At 34.7% G+C, this 25,050-nt stretch overlaps 1 pseudogene; it reads left to right on the top strand.

Annotated features, from left to right (window-relative positions):
* Positions 1 to 21,369: 21,369 nt before the first annotated feature.
* Positions 21,370 to 23,564, top strand: LOC123942190 (annotated as a pseudogene).
* The last annotated feature ends 1,486 nt before the right edge of the window (positions 23,565 to 25,050 follow it).

Genomic DNA, 25,050 nt, shown 5'->3' with positions numbered 1-25,050 from the left:
ATTCAATGTCTGGTGAAAGCCTGCTCCCTCGTTCATAGACAGCTGCCTGCCTTCTAGCTGTGTTTCACTGCAGAAAGAGTGAGGGAGCTCTCTACCATCTCTTTTATAAGGCATTAATTCTATTCATCAGGTCTCTACCATCATTACCTCATTACCTCCCAAAGTCCCACCTTTAAGTTCCATCATACTGAACATTAGGTTTTAACATATATCTGGGAAGAACACAAACATTCAGTTTATAGAACTGCATAACAAAAACACAAGCTACTAAGTTGAAATTTCTCTGTATACATTTGCTTTCCTTCCTAGATTATCAGTGCTGGTTAACTCATTTTCATTCCTGTCTTTTAGCGAAGTGATCGGCGCATGATTGAGGGTCAAAAATACTGGCTAAATTGATTTTGAAAATGGATAAATTTGGGGAAAAATAAAAGTCACTCTAGACGGGCTTATGTAGCAAATGCTTTATAACAAAATCGAAGTATATGCCTATAAAATATGCTATATCTTGACTATTCTTTAGGCGTGTTTGTTTCCTACTTCCTAGGAAGGAATGAGTGACTGAAGAAGAAGAAGAGACTTTAATAAACAAGAATGATCTATGCAAGTAAAAACTGTTAGTATTAGAGCGACTTATTGGACTTAGAAGTGGTGATATTATCCAATGAGACCTTTTTTTAATAGCCAAATTTATTTTAGAAGTCATGTGACTATTATCTATAAATGATTACAAAGCCAGTATTTCTTAAGCAATCAAGGATATGGAATGAAGGGAGAGATATATGCTCTCTAAATTTTGATCTTGACCAACCTGGAGTAGCTTTCTTACAAAAAAATATATCAGAATGGAAACAATATTTAGAACTAGCTGTATGAAATAGCTGCTGAGAATTGTATTATTTAATCTGATAATTGGAGAATTCAATTCAAACATAAGTTGCTTTCATTATTTTAAGGGCAGTGATTTGGAAGAGAATTCAAGCTTATAACTACAAAAGGAAGAAAAGTAGATTAAAGGGAGATGGCTTATTTAGGAGAGTGTTTTAATATTTCATTTATTTACTTTCAAGGAAGTTCCCAACAGAAGTGGTTAAATCACAGTCACTGGAGATATTCGACATTAGCTGGACAATAGCTGTCATAGATGCCATACATAGGCCCTAAGCATCTGCTGATGGTTGAAGTACTTGACACTTAAAGAAAATATCAATGAACCCTGATATTATAGGGTGTTTCTTGTCCTTTTCCCACCCATTTTGTGATCCAAGCAATAGCATAAGGATGACAGGTTGTTTGTTGAAGCATAATAATCCTGTGGTCCTTTCAAAGAGTTCTAATAGAAAATGTCTCCCTGGATGTTAGTATCTTTTTTTAAGCACATCAGTTCAACACTTAATAGACTACACATTATGGAAAATATGAGGGTTGTCATGACAACTGGATGAAAATTTTAGTTGATGTAATTCATTTCACATAATGCAGTATTCTCTTCCTTCCTGTTTATTTAAAAAATAATTCCAAAGTCCATATTCTGTACCGAAATAGCCTGCACTATGTTTGAAAATATATACTGCAGAGTTAAATAAGACTTTAAAGAAAATTTATTTTGTCTTGTCAGATTCTGCCACTGTATGTCCTGGTTCCATCTCAGCCTCCCTCAAGTCAATTTAACGCCCTGAACATTGAATGTAGTATGCATACCCCCAGGCTTAAACTGAGCTCAGGAAGAATTTATTCTTAGAGTTTGGTGAGCATAAAAAGTAGGTTAATTTTATAGAAAAGATTAAGCAGCAAATTTGAAATATCAAAGTGGAGCATATAATTCCATTTACAGTGTACATATAGGGCAGACTGAGTCACCAAGCAATGGGATGAGTCTAGAGTATTAGACCACAAAAAGGATCATCGAGGGTATCTGGTTATGAAAATATTTAATGGAATAAATAATTTATATTTCAGTTTCAAATAATCTTATTCTACTTCTTTCCTAGGAAAATAATGTACCAGATGGAATCTTATCACATTCGTATCACCTCATGTAAATAAGGGTGACTATATTAATGGAACCAATATTATTTTGTACATTTTTCTAGCACTATTAAATATTTCCAATAGTAGAAATAAATAGAAACATAGATAATGACCAATATAATTTCTACCATATAGACATTCCTTTTACTTCCCCCTCCAGCAAGTGAAACGTAAAAACTCAGTGTACCAGTAATGTAGATATGCTTACATATATCTCAGCTTTTCCTTAAAAGAAAGTTAAAATTCTAGTTATGCAATTAGACAGCTCTTTTCATAAAATTTATATTTGATTATTTATGAAGCCGAGAAGTATAAGATTCTCCATAATCTATTCCCAACTTTTCACTTACTCCATCATAGTTCTCTCCTTACTGCTTTTTTGGATTAGAGAAATAAGTAAATAAATTTAATGAGGTATACTGGCATCTGACAAGATAAAAAATATATAGTTTTTAGGAAAAATTTAGGGACATTCAAATTTCAGTGGTAGATTATTAAATAGTACAGAGTCATTAAAAACCAGACGTTGTAATTTCTCTGCAGTGTTCATAGTAAATTTGTTGAGATTTATTAGAAGTAAAAAGTTAGGAGGAAATATTGTTTTTAATGGAGGTTTTTGTTCTTGTTGTTGTTTTTATTTGTTTTTTCCTAAAGAAATAATTTAATTTAGTGGTGAAATCCCAGACTCCTAAACCAACTGGCTGGGTTTAATTGCTGGTTTAATTATTACCTATATATATTATCTATGTCAAATTACATATCTTTGTATGTCAATTTCTTCTCTGGCCAACATCACTGCTCCACTTCTGGCCACTATATTAAAGTCTATCTCAGGATGTTGTTTTGAAGATTAAATGAGCTGATATATCTAAACCACTTGGGAAAGATTTCAAGACAGTAAAATAAGAGCTGATTTTCATATTTATCTTTATTATGTGCTTTCCATCAACACTAGATGCACGAAATGCCGGACTTAGAAAAGCTTTCATCTAAAAATCCTGACCATGGTTTAAATCTTAAGGGTATTTATATTTTCTTAACTAAATGTCTAAAACGGACTATCCAAAATTCCATTCAGTGGCTCATAAATTTCATTAAAGACTGAGGAGCTTTCCCCATCCAATTTCCACACCTACAGAGTACCGGTTGCAAAACAGGCATCAGAATCCATACCAGTATCCAAACAGTAAGTGGTATCACAAAAACAAAGCCTTTTTCTAGCCACTCTTTTTTAATAGGGATGAAAATATTCTTAGAAGCTATCAGAAGAAATCTTAACATCACATTGCCCAACGGAATAGAATCACCTATACATGTTTAGACCAATGATGGCTTGGGGTGGGGGAGTAAGTGATTTAACTTCTTAACATCGAGGTATCATCACCTGTTTTCTAAACAAAATAGCTTGAGGTGCATGCCAAAAAACGTGTGAGGAGGATTTGGCTCAAGTTTTCTAATTTGCTGACTCCTGGTCTAGTTTACATAGTTAGAGAAAGGAAAGACTGGACAAAATACACAGAAAATTGGAGGCAATGATTGACTAGATGGTCCTCATTGCTTAAGAACAAACAGACAAGCTTTTTGTTTATATTTGATAACCAATAACTTTTTAAAACAGCTCACTATGTAGGTCAAAGCTTTATATATTTAATATAATAATATTCTAATTTGGCTTGATTTCTTTTTTACTCAAAGACTATAGTGGTTAGTGGAATTTTCTAACACTTTACTATTTCAAGGAAGAAAATATATAATTTCCACTCATTTTGTTTCAGTGTTAATGAAACCCAAAATCTGAATAACATATTATCATTACATTAGTTTGAAAAGCATCATAGAGTTTTAGTGCTGAATCAATTTAACTTTATCTTTCATAATCCTTAATGGACATTAAATCGGTATAAAAAAATGCAAGATAAGCTTAGGATTCTGTTTCTTGCACTTGGGTTTCACAAAATATTCTGACACCACGTTAGATATGTCGTTTTTCTTAAACTTGGAATCATTATTGTCTGTTATAGAATAAAGTCACTTTTCTTTGGACAAATATGCATTTTTGACCCTGGCAGACTGTTTATTAGTTGCACTAATGATACTTTAACAATATTACAGTTTATATATGACTGTCCTGAAATTTCCATATATGGACACAAAGAAATTATAAGAAAAAAACAAACAAACAAAAAGCAAAAACCCCAGACACTAAAAAAATCAAAGTGAACCCAGAGTGCTCAAATCCTATTAGTGTTCAGAAATTCATTCACTAGCATTTTTATTTTCAGATATGTAATATATTGATGTGATAATATATTTTTAAAAATATAATTCCTCAATTAGTACAAAATATATTTATTCCTTAGGATAGTATATTGCATTGTTCTTTTCAGAGCAAATACAGGATTTTACAATAACTTTTTAAAAATTCCATTAATCAATGTATATTCTCTTACTCATTGTTGTAGATTTGTATTAGGTCAACTGAGCTTTGCTGGTATTGTTTTTCAATTCCATATTTCTAGATCATATGATCCACAAGAGACCTTTTGTGTTGGCTTTGGAAGATGAAAGTGAACAAGCAGCCAAGTTCTTTTTCAGCTCAGAAGGGTCGTGCAGAGCTAGGCGCTGTGGTAGCACACACATATTGTAGCGGGTTTGCTGGATCCCGTCATTGGCCTGGGACAGCAGCCAGACCCACGGCTTCTTTAGTTCCCGCCAGATCTTCCTCATTTTCTCCAACTCCTGGGAACTGGTTTCTTTTGCATGTCACCTTCATCATCAGAACTAGAGACTGTGAGAGACCAGTGCAGATTCTGTCTGGTCTTCATGGGCTCCACTCTGCCCTTACTCTCCTCCACTTCACATCTATCTTTCCTTCCTGACAGACTGCCCCGCTCTTCAGGCCCAGCACCGAAAGCAAAGCAATAGGTATATCTGAACTGTAACCGGTGTCCACAATTGTTTAAATCTTTTGTATGAATTCCATACTCATCATTTTTAGCGGTTTTATTTTTATGATTGAATCCTGTCTGATAAACTCATTATCTTGAATATTAATTGCTGTTATTCTCATTTGGCAACATTTAAATTTGCCATATAACGTTCTGAAACATAACTTTTCCTTAAAATGTTTTACTTAGTTTTACATCTTATGCTGAAGAGCAAACTAATGAATAGTTCATTAGTCAGTGGCTAAATTCTTCATAGCATAAACATTTTTTAAAATGAAATGCAATGGACTTTGCATTTCAAATTATGGGAATGGAAAAAAATGGAAAGTCTAAGATGTTACTATTAACATTTTAAGATTGTATTTATTTATTTATTTGAGAGAGGGAAAGAGCCTCAGCAGGGAGAGAGGCAGATGGAGAGGGGGAGAGAATCTCTTAAGCCGACTCCCCTCTGAGCACGGAGCCTGACTCTGGGCTAGATCTCATGACCCAGAGATCAGGACCTGAGCCAAAACCAAGAGTCTAACCCCCAACCAACTGCACCACCCAGGTGCCCCACTTTTAACATTTTATTATATTAAATGTGCAGTAAAAGGGTCAGAAATGTACCTTTCCGAACCCCATGTGAATAAGGTGAATTCTGGGAAAGTATATCCTGAACACACATCCTAGATTCCTTCCTATGGTGTCACCTTCTTTGAAATAACACAGCAAAACATATCAGCCTGCTTATATAGCTTAGGTAACATGCCTAAGGCTCTTTTATTCTGCTAAATGTATCAGTTAGAACACGACAGTCACTATTAACAAAAACTAGAGATCTAAACTATTTGCTCTTTGCCAAGGTAAGATAAAATAAACACACTCTACTCTGTCTTTCCTACTGAAGGTAACTATAAAATAATCTGGACAGAATGCATGGATCATTTGTTTGAGAACATTGAAAAACAAAACAAAACAACAGCAGGCATTTTGGAGAAAAAGACCAGAATTCTAAATGCCACAGAACCAGCAGTAACTTTACCATTCTTCCCCTACTAGAAAAACAAACAAACAAACAAGGTAGAATGCGAAAACAATCCCAAAGGGGTCATGAGCATGGATAAAGAATAATCCAAAATAATCCAGAAGAACCTTAGTAGTTCTAGCTAAATAGTAGAGACAGTGTAGAACTACTTCCATCCTCTTTTCCCCCTTCTCTCTCATTCTCATGCCCTAGCCACCAGTGTCTTGGCAATATTGCCAGAAATGTCAACGTAATGTAAATCTACAGAACCCAAAACATTGAGGAAAGAAACTCTTATAAATGGTGCTCTGAGTCCCTGAAGATGGGGCAAATCCCTTGATTTTTTTTTCTCTCTCTCTGTATCTGCTGCTTCATCTTGAATGCAGGGATGCTTTAGAAGTGTGCGACAGAGTGGGATTATTAAAGCTTCAGCTTTCTGGCTTTCTGGAGAAACAAAGGGGAGATATGCATGCACAAATCTGACACTAACTGATAAGTCAAGGATTTTGAAAACTAAACTAAAAGAAACTACTTCTCAGTTCTCAGAGTAATTGGCAACTACATACCAGAGACAGATCCAGATGGTACAACAAAGCCTTTGAAAATTGAGCTAACGTTGAACCTATGGTCTATTGTGGTCAGGTGAAATTTGCTGTCTGAAGCTAATCAGGTCAATTTTGTGATTAAATAAAAAGTATTATCATTCTCCATATGATTTAAACAAGATCAGAGAATTCATAGCATGATATCCAAAATGTACAGTATGCTATCCAAAATTATTTAGCATATAAAGAATGAGGAAACTCTCAAATGGCATGGAACAAGATATAATAAAGAAAAGTGTCAAAATAAAAAAAAACTGTTGAAATTAAATTAAATTAGCAGATTTTAAAGCTGCTCTTTTAAGAATGTTTCAATAAGCCATTGTGAGCACTCTTGAAACAAACTTAAAGGCTTAGCCAGGAAAACAATATATAAAGAAATAAAGATATACAATAACAACCACAACAACAACCATAAAATTACACAGGAGGGGTTCAATAGTCCTCTGGAGATGACAAAGAAAGGAACATGAAGATAGAACAATAGAAATGATCTAATCTGGGCTAAAGAAATTTTTTAAAGATTAGAAAAAAAATAAAAACTCAGGAATCTCTGGAAATATAACAAGAGAATTAACATGTATGTCAGTATATTCCAAAGAGAAGAGAAAGTCTCCAATAATATTTAAAGAAATAATGCCTGAAAATTTCCTACATGTTGGAAAAACATACATCCCCTTCTGTGTAATTTTGTTGTTGTTGTGGAACACAAAAAACTTGAAACAAGATAAATATCTCTCACTCAGCATGTTTGGAGTTTCATCTGTGCTACAGTATGCATCAGTACTTTATTCTTTCATGGAATAATAATATTGCATTGCAAGTGGAATTTTCCCCAAATATATCCAAAATGTATTTATTCATTTTTCTGATGATGTACATTTGGGTTTTCCTACTTGCTGGCTACTGTAAATAGTGCTGCTATGAACATGTAAGTACAAGTACTTATTTAATGTACTGTACAGTGAGGATATGGACAAAGGGGAATCCTCCTATACTGTTGGTGGGAATGCAATCTGGTGGAGCTACTTTGGAAAACAGCATGGAGTTTCCTCAAAAAGTTAAAAATAGAGCTACCCTATGACTCAGCAATTACACCACTAGGTATTTACCCTAAAGATACAAACATAGTGATCTGAAGGGGTGCATGCACCTGGATGTTTATAGCAGCAATGTCCATAATAGCCAAACTATGGAAAGAAACTAGATATCCATCAACAGAGAATGGATAAAGAAGATGTGGTGTATATATACAACAGAATACTATGCAGCCATCAAAAGAAATGAAATCTTATCATTTGCAACTGCGTGGATGGAACTAGAAGGTATTATGCTGATGGAAATAAGTCAATCAGAGAAAGACAATTATTCTGTGATCTCACTGATATCAGGAATTCAAGAGGTAGAGTTAGGGGGGTATGGGGAGGTAGGGAAGGTAAAAATGAAACAAGCTATGATTGGGAGGGAGATAAACCATAAGAGACTCTTAATCTCACAAACAAATTGAGCGTTGCTGGGGGTTGGGGAGCAGGGAAGAGGGTAGTTGGGTTATGGACAATGGGGAGGGTATTTGCTATGGTGAGTGCTGTGAAATGTGTAAGCCTAATGATTCACAGACCTGTACCCCTGGGGCAAATAGGACATTATATGTTAATAAAAATAATTAAAAATAAATAAATAAATAAATAAATAAATAAATAAATATCTGTCTTCAGTTCTTCTGGGTACAGAGCTAGGAGTATAATTGCAGGGTGATATAATTTCATATTTAACTTTTTCAGGAACTATCAAACTATTTTTCACATCTGGACCATTTTACATTGTCACAAGCAATGTATATGGGTTTAGATTTCTCCATTTTTTTTAGCCAACACTTTTTTAATTAAATATAATTTTTGTTATAGGCATCATAGTTGGTGGGAAGTGGTACTTCATTGTTTTTGTTGTTGTTGTTGTTGTTTTGGGTTTTTTTTTTTTGCTTGTTTGTTTGTTTTTAATTTCCTTAATTACTAGTCCTGTTAATATGTCTTCACATGCTTCTTGGTCATTTGCATATATTATTTCAGGAAATTATCTACTCAAGCCCTTTGCCTATGATTTAATTGGATTGCTTCTACTTTTGTTGTTGAGTTTTAAAAGTTCTTTATGACAGAATGAATAACAAAAAGAGAAATGACTGTCATTTAATGTAAAAGTTTGAATTTAAAAAATCCATGAGTGCATAGTAATACAGAAATAGAAAGTGAGAGGGAAAGAAAAAATGAAAGAAAAAAAGAAAAAAGGGAGAAGGAAGGAAAAAGTAAAGGGGGGAAAGAAGAGGGAAGAAAGAAAGCAAGCTCATCTAGCAAACTTCTCCTTGGAAAAAAAAAAGGATAATTAAAAGGAAGGAATTTTTTTGAAGATTTTATTTATTTGACAGAGAGAAAGAAATCACAAGCAGGCAGAGAGGCAGGCAGAGAGAGAAAGCGGGAAGTAGGCTCCCCGCTGAGCAGAAGGCCTGATGCAGGACTCTATCAGAGGACCCTGAGACCATGACCTGAGCGGAAAGCTGAGGCTTACTTAACCCACTGAGTCACCCAAGTGCCCCAAAAGGAAGGAATTTAATATTTACATTTTTATTAAGGATGAACTCTAGTGTCTCCAGTTCTTTTTTTTTTTTTTAAGATTTTATTTATTTATTTGACAGAGATCACAAGTAGAGAGGCAAGCAGAGAGAGAGGAAGGGAAGCAGGCTCCCTACTGAGCAGAGAGCCCGATTCGGGGCTCTATCCCAGGACTCTGAGATCATGACCTGAGATGAAGGCAGAGGCTTTAACCCACTGAGCCACCCAGGTGCCCCTTGTCTCCAGTTCTTGAAAGAACAATTTCCTTCACAGAATAATGCTAGCTAATGAATGAACAGTAATATTATTAGAAAGTAGTTCTCTCTCTCCCCTAAGTACATGAACTTGCTATTAAGAATTCTGGGGGAAAATGCATTATGACAAAAATAATGTAACAGCCACAACAAATAAAAACCTAAGCCACCCTTCCTCTACAAATCATTTCATACCTACCACCCAGAATATAGAATACCAATCCTCTAGCGGCAATGTGGCAAATTTTCTGTGTATGTGCACTGAGGGGGATGGGGATACTTACGAGGTACTTCTAAAGGCGTGTTTACATAAAACTTGGAACTAAGTGCAGACACAAAACAGCCTCCAACTATTGCTATTTTGTTCTTTCATCCAAATCTTGTGCAATTAAAATGTGTAATATCAAGGTAGATTGAACATTCATTTAGTTACTATCTTCTGCTTTAATTTTTCCTGGGTAAAGCTACTCTTAGAAACTCTTAGCATTTTAAAAAATGTACAAATGTGTATGCAGGACACTAAAGAGTAGAGTCACCCTGTGCTCGCAAAACAATTGAAAGGAAGCATCTTGTTCCCTCAAATACGTGTTTAGTATGAATGTGTAGGGCAGTTCGAATTCTTTCCAAGGACATACTAAATACGGAAACACACACACACATCATTTTACTCATTTCTGTTTCTAACAGAGCTTTGAACGTGGAATTTTCTATTTTCTCCACCTTTACATCCACACTTCATACACCTGTTTAACAAAGTCAAAGAGTTTGAGAAATAAACAAATGTAATGAGGATTTTAAAAATGAATTACTTCATTTCTTTTCAGCAGCTTAAACTGTGATTTTTGCTTCCAGCACATGAACTGTTCGAATTCCGCTTCTGGATTCTCTCCTCATGCATCTTCATGGTCCCTTCAGCTCCCAGGTGCTACCATAGCCACATGCAGTCTGCCTAGCGCACAGCAGTGAACAGAGCCATCGTGTTTGTGAGTCTCATCTTTGAATATTGCATTGGCACATGTTTCAGAAAAGAAGCAGCATTTTCCAGGTGCCTCCCACAGTGATTGATATGTGACTTTCTTCCCACCTTTCCTCAAGATACCAAAGTTCTGAGTTCAATTTCCTCATATAAAATTATCCATTTCCATAACATGCATCTTCATAGCCATCATTATTTATGCAGACCACAAAATCCTATGACTTGAGCTGAAATTTTCCCAAGTATAGATTATAAGAAAGTGAGTAGAATTTTTTTGTTGTTTTTGAGGAACAGTTACTTACAGATAGTTATTCTCAACACTGTCAATCATAGAACCATAGAAAGCAAGAGAATTTTCATGTTTATAGTATGAAGTACAAGTATAAGATATATTTGATTGTTATCCAGTGAATTATCTTTATTTCCAATGAGCAAGATATTAAAACTGTTTGTAAAAATAAACAGATTTGAGGAATTTAGATTTATATCAGAAGCTTATGAAAAAATCAGATTTTATAATCAAACATAATTGAAAGGAAAAACTGAAATAACTATTTGGATTACTCAGCTAATTGGGTTTTGTACTATTTGTAGATAACTTCAGATTTATTATATGCATTATAAACAGGGAGTTTGACATTTAACATCACCTATGTGTACATGTGTACATATATACACACACATACATATTTATAACATAGAGACTATTTGGATAACCTATGTGCATCTGGGTACATGTATACTTTATTTCACATCATCACCATCCATTCTATGTTTTTAGAGCTGTTCCTAATTCTTCTGGATCCCTTAAAGGGATACATTTCACCAATCTAAGAGACTTATTGTATATGATTCCACAGAAATCTCACCCAATGAGTGGAAGTCATAAGCAAATAATCCTTGACCCTTTATAAAGAAAGCTTTAAAATATCTAAAACAAAACAATGATGGTTCAGGATATTTTGTTGGCAACAATCTCTTGACCAGAATTACCAAGCAGTATGAATTAAAGCAATTAGCAATTATACCTCTTTACTGTTCACACAATGTCCAGTTGGTATATTTCATTTTGTAAATGGTAATAACTAAATCCAGGCAGACAGAGAAATCACTCAGCTGCTAAGTGGCCTGAACTCACGTTGCTTTGCAATTCAATATATCCAAGCTTTATTTTGTTGCTACGTTTTTGCCCCATGCTCCCAATTCAGGAATCCCACAATGTCACTAAGTGCACCTCTAAGTTTTTTTTCTTAACTTTTGTGGAAACCCTTATCTGATGCCTGAATATATTTTATGACTATTTTGAAAAAGATAAAGACTTTATCTTCAGAAGAAAAGTCAAAAAAGAAAAAAAGTTGATACAATCTCCAAAAGAAAAATTTTTGAGAAGTCATTTAAGTTAATATTTTTTGATAGGTCATAAGAGCTGTCTATCACATAAAAGTGCCATAGTTTGGGAGGAAAACATAAGGAGAGAAGATAATTGGGTGATGTATAAATGAGTAGGGAAGTAAGAAATGAGAGTAGATAATCTAGGATTTTATAATAAACAGCCCTCATAAATTGAGAATAAGTTTAACTTTTATTTTGTAGGAAATCAGAAAAACATAATCACACTTAAAGAAAAAGAAATAAGGTATTTTTCAAGGGACAGAGACAATTATTTTCTTTTTACAAACCATTGAAGATATTATTAAGAAGTAATTCAGAGAGCAGAGAACCACAGTGTAAGATTTTAACTACTGATGCATTAAAGGGATGCCCTGACTAGCAGTTGTTGTGTTCATTCTGCAAAATCCCTCTTACTGCCTTCCGCCATGTTAAACATTTATTTGGCAAGAAAGTCAAAGATGATTGTTTGAAACCAATAATCTGAAGTCAAGATTGACTCATTTTGACCACACCTATAAATCTCCATAAAGATTTCGGATTATTTACAGGGGGTGAACAGAGTATTAGTGTAGTTGGGAATGTATGGTTTGTAGATATGTGTCCTTCTATATTTGATTGCTTGGGTGTTGTATTTTTTATCTTGAAAGTGATTCTATGAATTACTATCTCTAATCATGATTTTATGGATTGCTTTTAAAATATATAAACTTTCTAGAGTTGTAACAAGATTTAGAATAAAATAAAAATTACTATGTGTATTCAGTGAAAAACTATATATGTATTTTTCAGAGCATACTATTCCAGGCATATGATCCCAGCTTTTCACTGTCTTTAAGCTAATTTATAATTCTCTGAATTGTAAATAATAGCAATACATAAGTATTTTCTATAGATGTGCAAATAAAACTGGTTTGGTGAAATTTTAATTGACTGAAACCCCTCTAAAAAAGAAATCAGTTTGGTATTCATTTTATAAATTATTTCATTTGTATTTCCCTGATGATGAGTGATGTTGAGCATCTTTTCATGTGTCTGTCTTCCTTAGATGGAAAAAGGAGGGCACTTGTGATGAGCACTGGGTGTTGTATGTAAGTGATGAATCACTGAATTCTACTCCTGAAGCCAATATTATGTTATATATTAACTAAGTAGAATTTAAATTAAAACTTTGGAAAGGGGAAAAATGAATTGTTTCAGCATTTCTTTACTACATATTTGTTTTCGTTTCTTTGACTTCTCTTTTGAACTTGTGAAACATCTTGTTTCCTCATTAATAAATATTTAGTATCTTTTTAAACATGTTCTTTCTGTAAGTCAACATTTCATCTTTAACAAATGAAGAAGAAAATTTAGTTATACAATGAGAAGGAATTACTGGATACTTTAATAGGAAATTATTTACATTTCCAAGAGATTTACTTCTCTTTATTATAGAAAATAGAGGGTTGCTGATTTAGTTTGGTTCCTATAGAAGAATTTGAAAATATGTAACAATTAATGAAATATTATGGTTATTCATTCCTTTATATTACATGAAACCATGGTCACACATTACACACGCTACTCTGATTCAAGTCACTATCCCTGTTCACCTGAATTCATGAATTTGATCTTCCACCCCATCCCACCTTGCACTTGCTTGCCTTCCATGTAGTCTAAACATAGCAGATAGAATGACCCTTAAAAATATAAGTCAGATCTGGGCCACCTGGGTGGCTCAGTGGGTTAAAGCCTCTGTCTTCGCCTCGGGTGGTGATCCTGGGATCCTGGGATCAAGCCCCATATCTGGCTCTCTGCTCAGTGGAGAGCCTGCTTCCTCCTTTCTCTCTCTGCCTGCCTCTCCGTCTACTTGTAATCTCTGTCAAATAAATAAATTATATATATATGTGTGTGTGTGTGTGTGTCAGATCATAAAACTCCTCTGCTCATGACTTTCCATAAATCAAAATCCTCACAAGTCCTTTACAACCTAGTCTCTTACTGATAAGGGAAATCTGCGTTCTAAGGTGGCTGCCCAATCCAGCAGGGGAATCCCAGTCCCAGCTGCAGAGCCATTCCAGTTTTCTCTCCTGCCCTGCCTGTCTCAGAGCAAAAGGGCCACAGAAGTCAGAGTGTATAAATTACCCCCTTTGTTTGTGCTCAGGACTCAGACCTTGGGGGTCACTCTCCTCTGAACCTGCTGGCGTTAAATAAACCTCCTACACTGGACGATCTCCAAGTGCTGAGTGCGGCTTGGTTCTTCCTTCAGGCGATCCAATCCAGGTTCTGCAACTTCACTGAGCTCATCATCTTCCAAAACACAGAGTACTAACCACTATGCCATCACAGTCTCTCATCATCTTCCAATTTTCACAATGGTCTCCTTGCTGTTCCTTCAATTCTTGCACTCATTATTTCTTCTGCCTCTTGCTTCTCTCCAACCCGCTCCCAGATATCTGTAAGACTGGCTTCTCAACCTTCTTTGTATCCTTGCTCAAATGTTACATTCTCTCTGAGGTCCCTCAACTACCCTATTTAAATCTCTAATCTGAGATTCCTCTAAAGCAACTTTTCTTTTTTTTTTTAATTTTCAAAAAGATTTATTTATTTTAGAGCAAGAAAGAGCGTGCACGCATGAGTGGGGGGAGGTCAGAGCAGATTCCCAGTGAGTGTGGGGCCTGAGGAGGGGCTTGATCCCATAACCCATGAGATCATGACCCAAACTGAAACCAGGATTTAGAGTTGGTTGTTCAACCAGTTGAGCCATGTTGGCACCTCAAATTTAGAAAAATTTCAATCCCAATTAAAATTAAATAAAAACATGTTTTTAGTCCTTCCTAGACCGATAAATAATGATAACCAACAATTGACTACATTTTTTTTTAAGATTTTATTTGTTTGACAGCTAGAGAGGGAACACAAGCAGAGGGAGTGGGAGAGGGAGAAGCAGGCTTCCCGCTGAGCAGGGAGCCTTATGTGGGCTCCTTCCCAGAACCCTGGGATCATGACCTGAGCTGAAGGCAGAGCTTAATGACTAAGCCACCCAGGCACCCCAATAACTGACTATATTTTAGGGGTTTTTTTTTGTTTTGTTTTGTTTTGTTTTTTTCAAATCATATGTAGTGGAGCTAAACAACATCCAGCGTGGTTATGAGGCAGTGACCCTGGCTAAGATTCATATCATACATAGATCACTTGTAGCCCCATTTTCCTTCAAGAACCAAACTTAACGAAAGTCACTGGACTCTAGATCCATTTGGTCCTTGGATTTAAGATCACCTTCCCTTTTTAGACTAACCAAATAGGTCTTAATGATTCTCTCCGAGTAAACTAGGTTTCTTCCCGCCTCTAGGTCCCTGACCTCCCTCTTAACCAGGCCCTTACAGAATGCAGATAGCATAATTTAGAGGCCCTTTACTCCTTTAAGTTAGAAATCTTGTTATTGTCACTTCTTTATTTGCCCCCTTTGAAATGTAAATATTTTTAAAAGCCTCTCAACAGTTTTACAATCCAGGCTTTCTTTCTCAAGCAGTGCAGAGGCGGCCCTTTGAAACGTAATCATTTAGGAAAATAGTGCCCCCTATCTCCAAGCCTGTGGCGAGAGCAGGTGTTCACATCCATGAATTGCAAGCGGTAAATGGTAAAACGAGCTCTGTCCCAGAGATAGAAGAATTTATTTTCCCTTTGAATAAAGCCAATTAGCAAGTACACAGGGCTCAGAACGCACCCACCCCAACCCAGTCAGTTTTTAGAAATTCTCCGGCCTTTGTTTCATTAGAATTGAGGTCAGACTACTTTCTAATTTCTCTTCCCTATTGCCTTAAATACTCTTCAATGCCTGTTTAAATTTGTCCATTGACATTTTTACTTTGAACAAAGTCTAAAGATGTTTTGATTTTATTTTTGAACCCAGTTAAGTTTTTTTTATTTTATCTTTTTCATATTTTTCTAGTTTTATATATATTTGAAGGAGATTCATGAATGAATATACTACACTCTCTTGACCAAGTTCTTAATTTTTCTTTAGAAAGAGTAAAAGATAAGTTACATAAATTATTATTTATTTATGAAGAATAAATTACAAATTCATCTTCTTTAGGAGATATTTCTTCAAGAATGCAACACAAATCAGCAAATGTAAGACACCTTTGAAAAAAGTGAATTGTAATTAATAGATCTTTGCAATGAAAATTAAGTTTGATAGTTGGCTAAGGGTTTAACATGAGATCTAGGAGTCATCCAAACCTCTCAGTTCACTCAATGGAGTGAAAACTATTGCTAAAATAAAGATCATTACTCAACCACCCTCACTAAAAAAAAAAAAAAAAGTCCTTGGACTCCTTTTCCCCTGGGATAGGAAAAGAGACTAATCAATCAGAGGCTCTTTTACTCCATGGTAGGAAATTAGTTAGCTATCTTTTCAAAAAAACAACACATTTGTTTTTCAAACATTTTACTAACAATATCCTGAAATTTTTATTAATGATAGTAAGATTGAAACAGCTTTGTCTTGACGCAGCTCATAGAGCAGTGTGGGGCAGGGGGAATGTTAGCTCTTTATTTCCACATATTTGTGGGAGTTTCTTGTCTCTTATATTGCAATCTGAAGGCTGAGAAAAGAGATTAAGGGCAACTTGAGATGTGTTTTTAGCTTTGTTTGATTCTTCCTAATTTTCAAAATTGACAGACTAATTGCAACAGGGTTGTTTTTGAAATAGTTTTAAATATTTTGCACTGAAACTATCATGGATAATAATTCAAAATTCATATGAAGTTTAAAGCTTGTACCCCAGATTTTGCCAAATTTTTGAGTTTGGAATGGGTATCTTTAGGCAAAGTTTCTAAATTTACCCTAGGGAAAAGGTGAGTTTTCTCTGCTGATCGGGGTATTATCCAGCAAGCATTTGAGGGTCTGTTCTATCTGTTTATGTTTGAAGAGGGGCAGGTTGGCATTTAAAAATGTTCTCTTAATATTTACTTCTCAGTTTTTAATTATAGAATCACACTTTAATATATAGACATCTAAACACCTGGTTAAATAATGCAAAAGGCAAAACAAATAATTGATTATCAATAAGGGATGTCTTGTTTCTCAAAAGGCATCAAGGGAATACTGATCGTTAACTGGAACTATATGATGGATTTTAGTAAATTTCTAACTATCATTTAATTATATAAATGAAACAAATTCATTTGCCAAATGGGACTAAGCATTCAATATATAATTTCTTGATTAATAGCTCTGCCTTACAAACAAAATGACATGCACTTGTGCATGTCCTTGGAAATGGAATTATGTGGTGAGATGATATAAACTTAAGATCCATAACCAGTTGGGTTTGAGTCCAAGTCTTGAACTTGGTAAATGTGGGCCTTGTGCAAGTTTCTCATTTCCATTGATCCTCAATATCTAAAGCTGGGAAAGTATGAATAATATCTTCTTACAACATTGTATTGAGGAAAAGAAATAATCTGATGAGTGCATTAGCCTAGCATAGTGCCTGGTTCATAGTAAAATTTCAGTAAGAGTTAGTTTGATTTTTCTCATTTATGTATCACTTACAATCACTTTATGGGAGAGGGATAAATATCATTTCATATTTCATGTCATCCATCACTTGCTTTAATATAATGACCAACATAAAACCTGGGCAATATTTCCTGAACTATTCTAAGCAGCACAATTTCCCAAGAGCTGTTCATAGGTACTTCGAGGGACTTAATTTTTAAATTGTTTATTGTTTGATTAATCTATTGATTTTTTTGGTGGGGGTACTTGGTCAGATAATTTCACAAAATACTGAATATTATATGCCTCCTTTTTGGAAAGCCCTACACATAGTAGCATATCATAAGCTTTGAAATGTCCTGAAGTTTAAAAAAATCATAAAATTATTCAGTTTTATATGATTATGCGTATTATTCTAAAACCTATTGCAGTAGTACTGGTAGTCCTTTCTCTCACCTTGGGGCAAACTTTGAAAATATGCTTCATGTGAATTGAGCTTGGGGAGGACTTGCAAGTGTATGATCAAATCTGGCATATGAAAGAGAATTGTATTGTGAGAAGAAATAAAGAGCATTTTGAAACAGGCCAACCACTTTCTAGCTGGAAATAAGTACTGTGAAATATTTATTGTATTAGTTTTCTATATTGCATAACAAATTACCACAGACTTGGAAGCTTAAAATCAAACACATTTATTCTCTCACAGGTACTATTAAAAATCTGGGTTTGGCTTAGCTGGGTTCTCTGACTAGAGTATCACACCGCGACAGTGAAGGTATTGACTAGTTCTGGGTTCTGCTCTGAAGCTTGGCCAGGAAAGGGTCTGCTTCTTAGATCCCGAAGGGTGCTGGCAGAATTAATTTCCCTGCAGCTGTAGGATTAGAACTCATTTTCCTCCTTCGATCTATTTGAAGAGTCCAGCTTCCAGCTATTTTCCTCAACTTTCCTTTATCATTATCTTCTGAATTACCTTCATTTTTCTTTTTTATGGTTTAGTCCCAATCTCTCTTGTTCCTCTTTTAATACACACTTGTCATTTTTGCGAAGCATACATATTTCCAGTTGCCAAAGACCTTGCATATCTGAAAAGGACTTTATTCTAGCCTTCAACTGTATTTTACTCATTTGTTAATATTCATATGTTTGTTACTCTCTGGAAGATTTTAGGTCTCTAACCCAGTGCACAAGGGTTTACTCCTCTTTGTTCTACTGGGTATTAAAGACTTACATGCTTTGTTATTCAGTTCTGGGAAATTTCTAATATTATTACTTTCATCATTTCTTTGCTCTCGATGTTTATTGTCTGTTTGGCTGGAACTTGTATTAGTTGAATGTTGAGCTTCTTAATCTAATCACCTACGAAAATAGACAGGAATACACACACACTCATTCCTTTGCTATGTTCCATCCCTTTATCTTTTGATTTTTTATTTTGCTTACATGGGAATTTCTATAACTTTATTTTCTAGTGCTTATATTGATTTTATTTCAGTTTATGTTATTTTATCTCTCACAGGATATTAATTATATTTTAGGCAAAGAGCATTCTCCTACTTCTTTATTAGTTCCTTTTCCTCTGTACTTTCTTTTCATTCTTAGTTTTGATATACCGTTTTCTCCATCCATTCATTTAAAGAATCTACCTACAAATATCTTATAATCTATATATTCATATATACATAAATATGAGTATTAAATGCATAAATATTATATATATGTACATATGTGTGTATATATGTATATACAGAGACAGAGCAAACTTTACTGAAGAATAACCAAAAAATAAGCAAATAAGCAAATCAAATGGTAGAATTCACTGTATTTTCACAAACAGAGCCAATTTAAGGTAGCCAGTACTCAAATTGAGAAATAAAACCTTTACCAGCACCCTTGAAATCCTCCTTATCTTTATATATATAGGATGATACAATATGTACCTTTTCTGGTCTGGCTTTTTTTTTTGAATACTTTATTTATTAGTTCCATTCTCACCCATGCATATAATTCTAGCATCCTTATTCTCCTTGTATAGTAATGTGTAAATATACTACCATTATTTTATCTGTTTAGTTGATGACTGCAATATAGGTATATTCATTCCATTTAGGGGATAATACAATAATAGTAATAGTAATAGTAACAGTAACAGTAATAGTGCTGTTACCTAAATATTCTTGTAAATGCCTTTTTGTGCACAGATGCACATGTTTTTATCGGTATACTAGGAGTAGTTTCGCTAGGTCATGTGCTATACATACTGCCAGTTATTATAAGTAGTTTCAACAATTTAGACTCCATCATTAATGTATGAGAGTAATTTTTATTCCATATCCTCGCTAATTCTAGTTTGGCTTACAACCACACTGTAAACTCCATAAGGCACAAGCCTATAATGTAAATAGAAGTTGGGCTAAGCATTAATCTTGTGTTCTAAAAACTATGAATAGGATAGCTTACGGAAATCACAGAGTTTATTATAATAGAGTTTCTTTCATTTATTGGTCTCAGGAAAGCACTCCTACTTTCCTATGTGCTTTGTGATTCCAAAAGCAGAGTCCCTCTACCACAACTTCAAAAAAAAAAATCACTATCCTTCTCTTGTGGGGACAAATGTACTAATAGAAATGTGTATTTGAAGGGAAAAAAAATCTGGGTTTCTAAAAGCTATCTACACAGGACTTTCACCAAGTAATTATAATTTCTGCCTCCACCATTCCATTCCAACTTTTAATGTTCCTGATGGTGCTAATTCTGTAAACCTTCTAAAGTTTCCTAGGTAAATATGTTTTTGTTGTTGTTGTTTTGTTTTGTTTTTGTTTTGTTTTCTTCTTACAACATGAATTTCAGCCTTTTTCATGTGATGAGAAAATGAATTCACTTTTTTTTAATCTTTAAAAGTACATTGTTCTCTCTCCATGCTTGTCTCTTCTTTTGTGTTGTCCTTGTAGATTCATGCCTTGCTTTAAGTTTGTTTTCTGTTGTGATGGAGGTTTGCTTTTTTTTTTTTTCTTTTTTTGTAATTTAACTGTGGCCTAAAGGGGAAAGGAGGGATCTCCATTATGCTTTGTGATCACATTTCCATAAGCAGGGAAGTTGCCATTTTTTAATCCATATTTAGATGTCCATACTGGGATATCTAAATAATTACGGTAATTAGTAACAGGCATTTCTTATCCCAATATGTACATACTTATGAGTTAGATGCTGATTGAAATAAATATCACACTCTAAATTGTAGTTCTCATTTCCACCTAGAAGTCACTTTAATATAGCTTTATGTTAATATATCAACGTATTTATAATTTAAATTGCATTATATGTAATTTTTGGTACAAGTTTCAGAATACTTCCAGGAAGGTGTAAGAAAATCTTTGCCTGTCCCTTTTATATTAAGATGCCCAGAGCATCTTTAGTTACGATTTTCCTGCATGAAAGCATAAATATCTTAGATTAGAAATCTCTAAAGTTAATTCTTCAAATACTCTCTAAGATTAAATTTCATTACGCAAAGGAAGTTTCAAAACACGTTTTAATCCAAATTAACAATTATTTTGATGACTGTGATATTCTAGAAAGATAATATAATACCTTAAATTATTTTAATGATGAACTAACTCCAGAGATGCATCTAAAAAATGTCAAATATTTCACATCAAAAAGATTTATTTTGAGACCTCTCATCTTATCTGCATAATTAACATAAGTTTTATTTATAAGTGGAATGAGAGTGAAGGACAAGTTTGAGCTATGATTCTATTTCTTATATATGTTTATTCCAATATTTACTTTGAAGGCATTTCAAAGCACTGCATACCTCACATGAAGTATAAAACTTTTTTTTTAATGACTACTTAACATCTCTTTTGAGACATATTTGCTACTAAATATGCTCCTGTGTAATCAGTGAAAGTAGCATCATCATACTTCATATGTAATAATTTTCTTCACTCACACTAATTACTTGTACATATCCATATTAATAATTGTGGATATTCATTATATTTATTTTATGCATTGTATATATTTATTATGGCCACTTTCCTTGCTCTTCCAGAACTATTATAACATAATGGATGACAAGGTAAGATAGATAAATCCTAAAATTAGAATAAATATGGCATAAAGGAAGATCACATGGTTGAGTGAGGTGTCCATGAATCTAGTCCTAGATTCTCCATGTTTTCCTTCTCTCTCTCTCTCTCTTTTTTTTTATGATTCGTTTTATTTATTTGAGAGAGAGAGAGAGTGAAGTGGGAAGGGCCAGGGGAGAGGGAGAAAGAAATTTAAGCAGTCTCAGTACTAAGCCCAGAGCTCACCGTGGGGCTCAATCTCATGACCCTGAGATCACAACCTGAGCCAAAACCAAGAGTTGCTGCCTAACTGTGCTACCCAGATGCCCCTCTCCCATGTTTCCAATGGTCAAAACTATTAGTTAAAATCATCTTCCCTCTCCTTACGTCTCATCCACAAAGAGTCAGTTAGCATGAGCCCTAGGGTTCTATAGGTCTAAATACTGTGACCATTTTGAACGTAACTACGATGGAAGTTACCCACTCAAGACATATTCCTTTTAAAACTTTAATCTGCAAAAAGTGTAGAGAGAAATGGAGACAAAAAAGACTGTAGATGAGATATATATCATTGTCAATTAAAATACAGGTTGTGGGGCACCTGGGTGGCTCAGTTGGTTAAGTGTCTGCCTTTGGCTCAGGTCATGATCTCAGGATTTGGGGACTGAGCCCTGCCTTTGGCTTCTTGTTCAGTGGGAAGTCTGCTTCACCCTCTCCCTCTGCTCTCTCTCTTGTGTACTCCTTCTATCTCAAATAAGTAAATAAAACCTTAAAAAAAAAAGAAAAGAAAAGAAATAGAACACAGGTTGTAACTAGGATGCTTGCAAGGAACATGGGAAGGAAGAAATAGAAAAAAATAGACATGAAGGAACTATCAACATATTTGCTTAATCACTTTAAACAGTAACAGTTATATGTCAGGTTGTCTTTGGTCAATGTGATTTACAGGTTAAACATGAATAAATGATATTTGTCACATTTATTTCTGCAATAATTTGAGTTACCCTTAAGAACTTATCATCCTAAATTATTTGTAGCTTGTGTGTTCCAGCTGATGATGTTTGCTGTACCACTTCCAAGTCGATTTTTAGAGTCATTTCTTGTTTTCAGAAGGAGCACTAAACTAGAATACCTCATTGTTGGTGATTTTTGAATACTGTGTCAGGTTTAGCATACCCTTATGGTTTCTAATCAATGTAAAGTATTGACCAAACAAAATACTGCTCTTACAAAAAATTCTACATAAATTTCTCTTTCAAGTTTAGCATTTGGAAACAATACATACTTACCTTCTCAGACAACTGTGTGACTTTGGAGTTGTCATCTTAACTTTTCTAGGCTTAGTTTCTTCCTCTAGGAAAGGGAAATAGCAGTAAATGCCTTCCTAGGATAGCTGTGTTCATTGTATAAGAGAATCTATATAAAATAGCCAACACATTCTTGTGGCACATAACAAAGCTTATTAATTGCCCTAACCCTGGCTCATTATTATTGGTAATTATATATATTCCATAACAACATTTCAAAAAAAAGTTGTTCCAGAGAATATTGACATAAATCACAGAATGTGATTAGAAAAAGAAAAAATTCCACAATCAAAAACTTTTGATTTGAGTAAAGTTAAAGAGAATTTTAAAAACAAACAAAAACACCTAAGGAGGATTTCTAGAATCACTAATATGCTTATGGTATCAGGATCATCATGGCATGGGCGGCGGGGCAGGGGTGGGTCTTAACTTCAGCGGGAGAGCAGAGGAGGTGGTGGGCCCCACCCTGAGGCCCGAGCAGGCACGGTGTCTGGGGGAAGGTGTTCATTCAGTGAGACTATAGCAGTGGCACACCATGCTGGTTCCAGACCAAGCTCCCTGAAGAGCTGGAGAACAGATTGATAGGTAGACTTTGAAGAAACATTTCAAACTCTAAATAACCTTTATGCACAAGCAGAGAAGCTTGGGGGCCAATCTTATCTAGAAGGCTGTATGGCTTGTTTAACAGCATACACCATCTTCTTACACATGGAAACTCATTATAAGAAGGTTCTAAAGAAAGTGTCCACATTCAAGAGCAGGATGAGAAGATACATGCTCCCAAGGCCTTCTCCTGACAGAGCCCATTGGGAGAGGACTGTTTGGATTGAAATCACCATTTATGAAGACAGAGGCATGAGCAGCAGAAGATAAACCACAGAATTAAAGAACCCGTTTCTAGCTGGGATCCTCATCTATTCACTGGCCAATCGCAGAGTGTCCACTACCTCCTCTCCAGACCATCCTTCCTTTGTATCTGCTGCCAGAGCCATGGTGCCATTTACTTCAAGGACTGACTTTTTGAAGTTATGTACCTGGAGTGACCTATAGTCACTTAGCATCCACTTTTTGTCTCCAAATTGTGTAGGACTCTGTAATCTTTTGAATAGTTTCTAAGAAAACACAATGAATCATTTCATTTGTTTTATTCAAAGCCATTAATAAAATAAGCTGCTGGTTAGCCCAACACAGTTTCTTTCTTATCTGCCACCAGTACCGGTGGTTTTCTTCATTCCTTGGGCCAGCTTTCCAGGTAGCTCTCAACTTCAACAAGTCATATCTTAGCCGGTGTTCAGTCTTATTTCTCCCAAATTCATAAAATGCTTTTCTCCAGGATTTTGATGGAAGGTAGGCTGTGTCTGTGGTTTGTTAATACATCTCCCAGATTTCGAAGAACTAGCAGTTTTGCCGTGACTAAAACCATAAAGATCTGTTTCTGTTGTTCAGTTTCTCAAACTGAAACTCTTTGGAAAAATAATGTATGATGTTATTTGTTTTATGATAGCTATTATTCCTAATTAAAGCAGTATTTAATATAATTTCCAGTTATTTTTCTTTGGAGAATTTTGTTATTATTGCATTACCTTGAATGTTGGGAAGATGTAGTGTGTGTTGAGTGCTCCTTACAAAAGTAAGTAAGTGCAATAACGTGGATGTTAAACCATCAAGCACATAAATGTCACTGTTGTGTCTCTGAATGTGTAGTAAGCAAGTATAATAAATATTTTAATTATGGTTTTATTATAAATATATGAAAAAAATGATAAGAATAATACTGTAGGTTGCTAATTTTTAACTGTCCCTACTGGCAAACGTTGTGATTCCTAGACTTTCTGCATATATAGTATTCAATGCACAGCAATCTCATGACTGTTTCAATCCAATAAGTTGATTGCCAACTAAAACTCTCAAGTCTGAGTCAGTGTTTCTAGTTCTTTTGGCTGTATGTTCTTAGTAGGGTTTCTTATGCCCTTCCTTCTTCTTTGGGGTTTGAGAACACTTTTTTGGGGGGGAACGTTCAGAAATATATTAGGAAAGAATGAAACGGTTAAAAGTTTTACTTTCAGAGATAGTGTAAGTGCTAATACTGGATTCAATCTTCCAAATTAATTTTCTTTTATGGATCTGTTACTCAGTAAATCCCATTGACCTGTGAAATATTTTACTAGTATAAAAGTCCTTTGTTCCTTTGGAGCCTGTAATAGTGTATCTGTCTGCCTTTTAAGCTTGTTGCAATAACTTTGCTGAGATAATAACACATTAGTAAAACTTTTCTTAAACAAACAAACAAAAATCATCAAGGAGGGATTTTTATTTTCAGTATTTCCTAAGTTTACCTGACTACTTAGCATTGATAGAGTTGAAGGAGGGTAT

This window comes from Meles meles, chromosome 5 (genome assembly GCF_922984935.1).
Source record: "Meles meles chromosome 5, mMelMel3.1 paternal haplotype, whole genome shotgun sequence".
Classification (NCBI taxonomy): Eukaryota; Metazoa; Chordata; class Mammalia; order Carnivora; family Mustelidae; genus Meles; species Meles meles.
The sequence above is the reverse complement of the archived record's forward strand: the minus strand, read 5'-3'. Positions and strand labels throughout refer to the sequence as shown.